This window comes from Prosopis cineraria, unplaced genomic scaffold (genome assembly GCF_029017545.1).
Source record: "Prosopis cineraria cultivar Desert tree isolate PC_DT_omini unplaced genomic scaffold, ASM2901754v1 PC10, whole genome shotgun sequence".
Lineage (NCBI taxonomy): Eukaryota > Viridiplantae > Streptophyta > Magnoliopsida > Fabales > Fabaceae > Prosopis > Prosopis cineraria.
Genome location: NW_026555341.1, coordinates 4,722,551 through 4,733,170, shown reverse-complemented (window position 1 = coordinate 4,733,170; position 10,620 = coordinate 4,722,551).

The following is a 10,620-nucleotide window of genomic DNA, read 5'->3' as shown; positions in this document are numbered from 1 at the left end:
GGATATAATTCTAAATTAAAATTTTTTAAAAAAATTATTATTAATTAATTAATTAAAAAATATTATTAAATTATTATTATAAAAAAAAGGTATGCAAAAAAAAGGAAGAAGAAGAAGAACAAAATTGCTTTCGGCCGCCCACAACAATCATTGTATATAATAATAATATAAAAAAAAAAGGGGAGAGAGGGAAGAAGAAATAAAAAAATGTGGGACCCACTGAATTTTTATAAAAACCCACCTGTTCCTTCATTTTTTTTCATTCATTCTGCGCGCGAGCTGAGGTGGAGAGAAGCGAGTTGCCGGTGCGAAATATCTAAATTTTTAAGGTAAGAGTTTTTAATAGGATATTTAGGGTGTAATTTTAAGCTTTTCAAGACTAAGTAAGTGTTCTAAAAAATTTTCTTAGTCATCTTTCTTCTTTGATTTCTGAGTTTTTAGTGGTAGAAAATTTAAAATCTGGAAGAGGGATGAATTTATGTTGAATAAATATAATTTTTAAGGTTGTCAGTAGTATAATAAATGTTCTAGAGTATAAATTCGTTGATGATATTTGAATTTATGGCTTATGGATCAAATTCTAAACTAGATCTGAAAATATATGTTGATTTATTGAGATTTAGATGATTATTTGAGATGAGAAATAAATTATTATGGCTATAGGATTATGATTCTAAGCTAGAGACTCAATTTTTAATTTTTGGATATTTTAGGTGCGAATTTATAAAATAAAAAAAAATTTTGATAATAGAAATTAGTTTAAAATTTGATTTTTAGATTATTAATATTTATTGATAATTAAAAGAGGATTTGAAAATTTTACTTAATAGTATTAACTATAGATTTGTATTAAGATTGAGATTAGAAATTATGTTATATTTTTAATTCTATTATTAGAATTATTTTATTAGTTTCAAAAATTGAAACTAATATTTATAAATAATATGTTATTTGTAGATTGTATTACCGGTGAAGATTGTGGTGAGAGAGAAATTTTAAAGAATAATTTATTGAAAAAGCCACAAGGTAACCATGCTTTTAATTTGTGATTAGTATTACTTCATGTTAATTGGGTGATTATTGAGAAAATTATGAATTTTGTAATATTGTATAATTGTACAATATTATTATGAATTTGTTTGATTATTGTGGGAGGTGTTGGGAGACTTGCTATTGTTGTTGTATTTATGTGCCACGTGGTACGCTCCTATTGGAGCTCAATAGGTGGCTTGTAAGGGCTCGGGCTAATCTACCTTTGGCCGGATAATTTAGTACCGAGTGAGGGTTACGGCTCGAGGTTAATGGAAGGATATAAGGATGGTTGTTTATGTATATTGTAATATTTCTTATATTTGTTGAAATTATATTATTTTTAATTCTCACTTAGTAAGCACACACTTAACTGTTTGTATACACTATCATAAATTGGCTTTGGTTACTGGGACTTTTGAGTCTCATTATGTGGTTAACAATTTTCAAGAGAAGAGCCACGAGTGACACGTGGAGGAGTCCCAGAGGCTTAGTGGTACAAATCCACTGTCTCTTTTGGGTATTTAATTTATGATTTATAATGTGTTATATTGCCAATATTAGGGCTTTTTGTTTATTGTCAATTATATGAATATATAAATGTAATCATGCCTTTCAAACTATTTTTATTTTTGGTACAATTTGGATGACTATAATTTTAATATTTGGTTTACTTTAAATTGGTTAAAATGGCATGATTATAAGGTCAAATAACTGGCTTGTGTTGAAAATTAACTAAATTGCTTATTTTACTTGTTGGGAGTATAAGGATGGACAAATGTGATTTAGTTTACTTGTTGGGAGTATAAGGATGGACAAATGTAATTTAGCCTAATGGCATGTGAGAGGTAAAAATTCATCTAAAATGTTATAGTGTGTAAGTTGAAGTCAATTATAAAATATTTTATATTAAAATTATTGATATAAAAATGTGTTGGGTGGCTGTAACCCAACTATGGTTGAGTTAAATTATTTAAAAAAAAAAACTTGGTGTGTTACATGATTTTTTAATTATGACGCAAAACATTAGCTAGGATAAGTAAACAAGGAGAAAACTATAATCTTATTAAATATATTTTCAATTTGAAATTCATAAAAACAAAGTGAAACTTCATTTTCCCTATATTTTTATGATTCGAAAGTATATATCCAAAGGTCAAAACAAGTTTCTTTTAATTTTTCACACTTGTATTAGTATAGGAGCAAAAATTAAAATAAGCAGCGAAGCAAATGTCTATGGCCATGTTTGGCATGATGGAAGAAATTTTAATGAAATTGAAATAAGAATTCAAAATCAGAATCAAAATAAAATTGAATTTTGAAAATGTGTTTCGTGTGATGATGGAATCTTAATATATAATTTTAATAAAATATGTGCATTCAAAATAGAAAAAGACCAAAGCACCCTTTCCAAAAAAAAAACTCATCCCGATCAGCCCAACAACCCTATTGATCATGACCCACCTCTTGTAGCGTCACCCAAGGCATCAACCCCAACATTTCACAAATTGACATCTTCTCCATCTAAGGTCGTGATAGCACCAACTTCAATAACTAAACCTCAAACATCATCTCCTATTGAAGCAATGGACTTAAATGACATGCATCTTAAACTTGGTTTTGTAAGCATCTACCATTATCATTGTAGTCAAAAACATCATCTCTTTCTTACCATCTATCAAAGCATCATCATCCATTGGCCACTAATTTTGAGACCTAGAAGTTAAACCTATCACTAAATTCAAAATAAAAATATAAAAGCAAGAACCTAAAAAAAAACTGTTGCAAAAAGAAGTACGTTAAGATATGAATGTGTTGAGGATAGTATCTTCTTATGTGTTGTTTCTTTGGTTTATTTCCTCTAGAAACTAAAAAAAAAATCAGAGTAAATGTGCATTTTTGCCTTTGAACTATTCTCTAAAAACATTTAGTGTTCCAAACTCTTTATGGTAGCAATTTTGCCCCTTAAAGTAATTAAAATAGACCAATTTTGCCTCAACTTTAAATGGACATTGACTGTTAAATATAATGTGAGAGAAAGTAGTTTGACATTTCACTACAGACATGGCATCTCAGGTGATCTGACTCATTTTACTCTTTAAAATCCCATTTTCACTCATCCATTTATTTCTTCTGTAACACACCAAATTTTTTTTTTAAATAATTTAACTCAACCATAGTTGGGTTACAGCCACCCAACACATTTTTATATCAATAATTTCGATATAAAATATTTTATAATTGGCTTCAACTCACACACTATAACATTTCAGATAAATTTTTACCTCCCACATGCCATTAGGCTAAATCACATTTGTCCATCCTTATACTCCCAACAAGTAAACTAAATCACATTTGTCCATCCTTATACTCCCAACAAGTAAAATAAGCAATTTAATCAATTTTCAACACAAGCCAGTTATTTGACCTTATAATCATGCCATTTTAACCAATCCAAAGTAAACCAAATATTAAAATTACAGTCATCCAAATTGTACCAAAAATAGAAATAGTTTGAAAGGCATGATTACATTTATATATTCATATAATTGACAATAAACATAAAAAAGTCCTAATATTAGCAATATAACACATTATAAATCATAAATTAAATACCCAAAAGAGACAGTGAATCTATACCACTAAGCCTCTGGGACTCCTCCACGTGTCACTCGTGGCTCTTCTCCTGAAAATTGTTAACCACATAATGAGACTCAAAAGTCCCAGTAACCAAAGCCAATTTATGATAGTGTATACAAACAGTTAAGTGTGTGCTTACTAAGTGAGAATTAAAAATAATATAATTCCAAAAAATATAAGAAATATTATAATAAACACAAACAACCATCCTTATATCCCTCCATTAACCTCGAGCCGTAGCCCTCACTCGGTGCTAAATTACCCGACCAAAGGTAGATTAGCCCGAGCCCTTACAAGCCACCTATTGAGCTACAATAGGGGCGTACCACGTGGCACATAAATACAACAATAATAGCAAGTCTCCCAACACCTCCCACAATAATCAAACAAATTCATAATAATATTGCACAATTATACAATATTACAAAATTCATAATTTTCTCAATAATCACCCAATTAACAAGAAGTAACACTAATCATAAATTAAAAGCATGGTTACCTTGTGGCTTTTTCAATAAATTATTCCTTAAAATTTCTCTCTCTCCACAATCTTCACCAGTAATACAATCTACAAATAACATATTATTTATAAATATTAGTTTCAATTTTTGAAACTAATAAAATAATTCTAATAATAGAATTAAAAATATAACATAATTCCTAATCTCAATCTTAATACAAATCTATAGTTAATACTATTAAGTAAAATTTTTAACTCCTCTTTTAATTATCAATAAACATTAATAATCTAAAAATCAAATTTTAAACTAATTTCTATTATCAATTTTTTTTTATTTTATAAATTCGTACCTAAAATACCCAAAAATTAAAAATTGAGTCTCTAGCTTAGAATCATAATCCTATAACCATAATAATTCATTTCTCATCCCAAATAATCATCTAAACCTCAATAAATCAACATATATTTTCAGATCTAGTTTAGAATTTGATCCATAAGCCACAGATTCAAAGATCATCAATAAATTTATACTCTAGAACATTTATTATACTACTGACAACCTCAAAAATCATATTTATTCAACATAAATTCATCCCTCTTCCAGATCTTAAATTTTCTACCACTACAAACTCAGAAACTAAATAAGAAGGATGACTAAGAAAAATTTTTAGAACACTTACTTAGTCTTGAAAAGCTTAAAATCACACCCTAAATATCCTATTAAAAACTCTTACCTTAAAAATTTAGATATTTCGCACCGGCAACTCGCTTCTCTCCGCCTCAGCTCGCGCGCAGAATGAATGAGGAAATGAAGGAAGGTGAGTTTTTATAAAAATTCAGTGGGTCCCACATATTTTTTTTATTATTATTTCTTCTTCTCTCTCTTCCCCCCCTTTTTTTATTATTATTTTATACTTACTATTCATGCGGCGCCGAAAGCAAATTCGTTTTCTCTTCTTCTTCCTTTTTTTTTTTGTTTTGGCATACCTTTTTCCCTTTTTTTTATTATAATAATAATTTAATAATTAATTTTTTTAATTAATTTTTTTAATAAATTTATTTATTTTTTTTTAAATTTTTTTTAAATTTAGAATTATATCCTAAATTAGATTTAATAATCATTTTCTACTAATTTTCTTACCTCTAAATATTATTATTTTTTTTAAAAAAAATTTCTATTAACCTAAATTAACTATTAAAATTTAAATTGGGATGTTACATCTTCCCCACATCAGTTCCCTTTTCCCCTCCGGCTTGCATACTTATCAGCCACCATTTAACCCATCCAGATTGTGCTCATGCCATTTGACCCATCTTTGATACGTAATCATTGTGCAAATTGTATGCGTGTGCTATTTAATGTTGAACTAGACTTAGAATTTATGGTAGACCCTCCTGGGTGAAGCTACATTCTTCAAATAAAATCATGGGTCAAGTGTTGGAATTTTTCAAACTTAGAGTTTTGGAGAGACTAGTAGTGAAATTGGATAAAATTGCAAACAAGACGCAAAATCATGTTTCCTATAGTTGGTTTGCAAGTTTTTTTCCTTACAACTCCAAAATTCTTAACTAAAGAAAAACAATGGGGCTATTTAAATGAGAGTGAATAATCTTTATCCATCAAAACTCAAATGAAATGATAGATCAAAGTGATGAAAAGTAAATTGATAAAGCCTCACTCATTCTCTTTGCCACAATCGATATCTTTGACTTTATAGATTGGCAAAGAAAATGGGTATATGAGATTGATTATAAAAGAAAGGTTATCAGGATGGTCAAAAGGTGAAGATTTTCAAACAATATTCTTAAGTGAAAATAGTGATGTCTACTCCAACCCCCCAATCTGATAAAGACAACTCATGCAAGGCAAGCTTCATTAAATGAGAAGGAAGAGCCACTGAAACCTAGGCAAATATTCTCCAATGCATGTGTTAGAAAATAGAAAATAGTTGGACAAACTTATTTGGTTAAATTTCATTTTTGCCCTTATTCTCTTAACCAACAAGTCAACTAGAATACACATGGCATGCCTCACTTGCAATGCAAGATCGAACTACCTACTCTTACATCTTACTCACTAGTCAACATCTATGTATTTAACATTGGGAGCAAAATTGGTTCATTTTAATTTCTTTAATAACAAAAGTGTTAAGGCAAAGAGTTCAAGACACTAAATGCTATTCAGAGTATAATTTAGGGATAAAAATGCACATTCACCTAAAAAATTATCATAAAAGATGATTTTGGAAACCAACACTCATTAAAGGAGAATGATCCAAAATTAATGTTGTTGCTAGTCTGTGTAATTGAAGGTTATAGGGGAGAGCTAGAGAGGAAACGTTATTGGTGGATGCAAGGGGAAGGTAATGTCAAAAATCAGGGTCAGAGTTGGAAGAGATCGAAGACAACAATAACCAGAGGATGAGGATAAAGTGGTAAGAAGGTGGAATGAAATCGAATTCTTTAGGTATCTTGATAGAATTGAATTTTGCCTAATTTGCTACAATTGGAATTCTTGAGAATATAAATTTAGCTTTACCAAGTCCAAACATGCCTGTGTATGGTATCCTCTTATAATTCTTTTTTTGCAACTCAAATATCTTAGATAAATATTCACAATAATTTTACAAGAACAAAAATTTATCACCTTACTTTCACAAAATATTTTTTCTAAAAAACCTATCAAATAAAAATAATGGACCTCCAAAAATAATAGAGTTGATAATTTGAATCAAACCCAACAAGAAACTTGAATCCACCCAAAAAATTTAGGGCTGTGGCCTAAAAAAATAATATTTTTAAAGAATATAATAAATATTAATTAATTCTTTAAGTTTTATGTTATTTTATACTAAAATCCTATATATTTAAGTGCATTGCTATAGTTAATTTTTTTAAAAATAAAATATTTATATTTTCATATTTTTATTATTTGTAATCAATAAAATTTTTCAAAAAAATATTTAAAATATATTTTAATATTTATTTTTATTTTTAAAACTCACTAATTTTTTAAAAACAACTTTGAGTCTTTTACATCATTTAAGACTGGAGCATCCAAAAAAAATATTTTATATTTTTATAAAATAAGATAATTAAATTTAAAGTAAAAAATTAAATTAAAAATAATTTTAAAAATAAAATTTGGTTGTGTACGAATTCTTGGCTCTACTACTAGATAAACATAATAAATATAATAATATTTTTAGATAATTATTTAATTATTATCCACACTAAAATTAGTTAAAAATTAAAAATAAACTAGAGTAAATGCTCCTTGTACGCAAGGATTAAACAATATAAAAAGTTAAAAAATAATTTTAAAAAATAATATTTTATTTATAATTAAATAATTTTATTTTGTATAATATAATGATGACTATTTTTTATATTCTTAAAAAGAAAAGTACAATTTATCTAAAAGTTATTGAAGACTTTGAACTAATTGGGTAATAATTTTAAGTTAATAATCTAACTGTGATTGAATTGAGGTAAACTCAATCTTACTTAAACTAATATAATTTAATTAAAATATATAAAATATTTATATATGACTAGGATAAGAGCAATATTTAAATAATTAAGATATTAATTTACAAGCAAAAGAAGCATTCATGTATAAATTATATATAATATAATAAAACAGTAATAGAGTTACTCAAGTATAGTGTTGATAAGTTATTATTTTTTATTTTATTATTTTAAAGTCAAAAAAATATTTTATGCTTAGCAAAGTTATTTAAAAATTAAAATTGATTTAAAAGATAAAGAAAAAAATATTTTAAAAATTTTTGAATATTTAGGCTTGCTCGAAGCCCAAAGGTGTTAAGGTTAAATTTAACTATATGAGCTTTTTATATGAGGTAGACTATTTGAAGCTCAACCTAGCCGAATTACCGACTCAAAAAAATAATCATCATTGGGTTTAGGGCATATGAAGCTTGACAAACAATCTACAACAAGCCCAACCATCTAACAATGCATAACCTCAAACTAAATTCTAATTTAAACTAAATAAAATGGAATGGGCTCGATCTATAAAAATCTACGGTTAAAACAATTCATTCCCAAAGGTCATTCAACACAAAGTAAGAAATTAAATAGGTTTCAACAATCCAAATCGACCCAATAGTTATCCAAAATAGATTAGTCATACAATTCAATCCTAGGTCATGTCAACATAAATCACAAAACAATAATATGTGTCAAACTAGGAGATAAGGAGTTGATGGCTCGTTTCTCTAGCGCTTTCCTGTAGGTTCTACCGGACAATTCACTTAAAAATGATAAAGGGTAACATGTGAAATCTAATGTCTTAATAACAATTGATTATTATAACCTACACTGACATACCAATTAAAAACAAGTTCGCAAACCATGTTTAGATACATATAATCACTTTTAACAATCTTTTCACAAAACCATTTATCAAATAAGACAATGTTGATTTTTCATAATCTAAACAATTCACATGAAATAACAAACAAATCAAGTGATACTTATCTCAAAACCACTCTCATGTCTCACCCCTTGCATTTTATTATCGCTCATTAGGGCTTAAACTGTGAATACACTCGATCAAAGATGTATTGTCAATTGAATAGGACCTCCCTCCTTAAAAGGAGGTGCTCATTCCCAAATTCAAATCCAAGTAACAAAAACAAATGTGCATTGCCAAGTATGTTTGCACATCATACCAACAAAACAAAGTCACAATGATATTTTAAAAGAACCTGTTAGTATGTAATGTTTTTGATTTATTAGAAAAATGCTTGGTTCGACCTAAATTTTGCTAGGGAAGGCTCCCCCTTCTCTCTCTTCATCCCACCTTAAAACTTATAAAAGTTTATGAAAGAGCGGTGGTTAACTGGTTATAAGCTATAATATAAAAAAATAATTTTTAATTGAAAAATAAAAGAATTTTTATGAAAAATCACCCATTTGGCAAGATAGGGCATCCTAAAATATGTTTTGAGCTTCTCGCATCCAAGATCATTTTTTCCCTCTTGCAGAATGCACTTAAGTACATAAAGCCATATCAAATTAACCTCTAAACAATGTCTTTGCTTGAGAAAAATAGGGGTAAAAATAATTTAAGCCTCCTATCAAGGGCTTATGATTTGACCTACTTCAGGGTCAAATCTAACTTGTTTATTAAATAAAAGGAATCTGCCTTTGATTTCTATTTAGTTAAATAAAATATGCCTATCTTTACAAAATATAGCCTATAAACTCAACAGGTCAGCTTATATATATATATATATATTATGTAATATATTATATAAACGTTGGTTAGCATTTGAATTTTTAATTAATCTTTGAATTTTTAATTAATTTGTTCTTTTTTATGTTTAATTAGATTGAACTGATTCATTAGTTTAAATATTGTTATTTTATTGTTGTATTCTAGTTGATAAGTCATCTTCATTATTACACATTAAAATTGAAAATCATGTTATATATAAGACTTTAATAATCTTAAAGACATTTAAAATTAACATGTAGACTATTTACAAATTAACACTTAATTTTAAACAGAAGTTTAAAGGCCAGATCAAGCTTTAGATTGGCTCAGTCCTAAATTACAAAAAAAAATCATATACACATAAAATCAGGCTTATTTGATCAAAGTGTGATTTTGACAAGCATGTTTCCGCCCTCAGAGAAAAGCCAACCAGCCAATAAGGCATTCACCACTCACCGATGATAGTCCACGCATCCGACCTAGCACTGTAGCGTTTGGCAATTAGTTTGCGGTGTCCCAGACTTTTCCGCCTCGTTCTTGCTAGTGTTAATATTGATGTAATCGGTTGGCGAGGGAGGAGGGCTGGAGGGGGAGGTGAAACGGTGCCATATTCATGAGCAGGCCTCGAAGCTTGCTCACTCTGGCCCTCATTTTGTCGGAGGATCCACCTGTGACGCCGGCATGTTCCTTGCTCTTTGTTACGTGTCTCTGAAAGAGACTTTACTAGTGAGCAAAGTGCAGTGGACGAAGAAGGTGAAGAAGGCAAATCGGTTATACACAGAGCTTGGAATAAAATAAGGGACAATTGCTAGAACTCGGTTTCGGTGCTCAGCACCAAAACACTGCCGTTTGGCAGTGTTTTTTTTTCTTTTACTTTTTTTAAACCACAAATTTATTATAATAATAAATAATTATTATAAAATTATTATTTTAATATTTAATAAACTAATAAATATTAAGATGTTAAAATTGAACCTAAATAGTTTGAATAAAAATTTTGATCTGAGCATTGAGAACTGTGCTAAAAAAATTGATTTGAATAATTTAAAATGGGAGTTAAATTTAGCAAAATGAGCCAATTTTTTATACAATAATAAATCAATGTTTGAATTCCTATTAAGAGAAGTACTTATATTTAATATCTAACTATGCCTTAAATGATATTATCTCTCGCAGATAAATAACTATGCAAAATCAATATAATAAAAAAATATTTTTATTTATAATTTTAATATTTTCAATACAG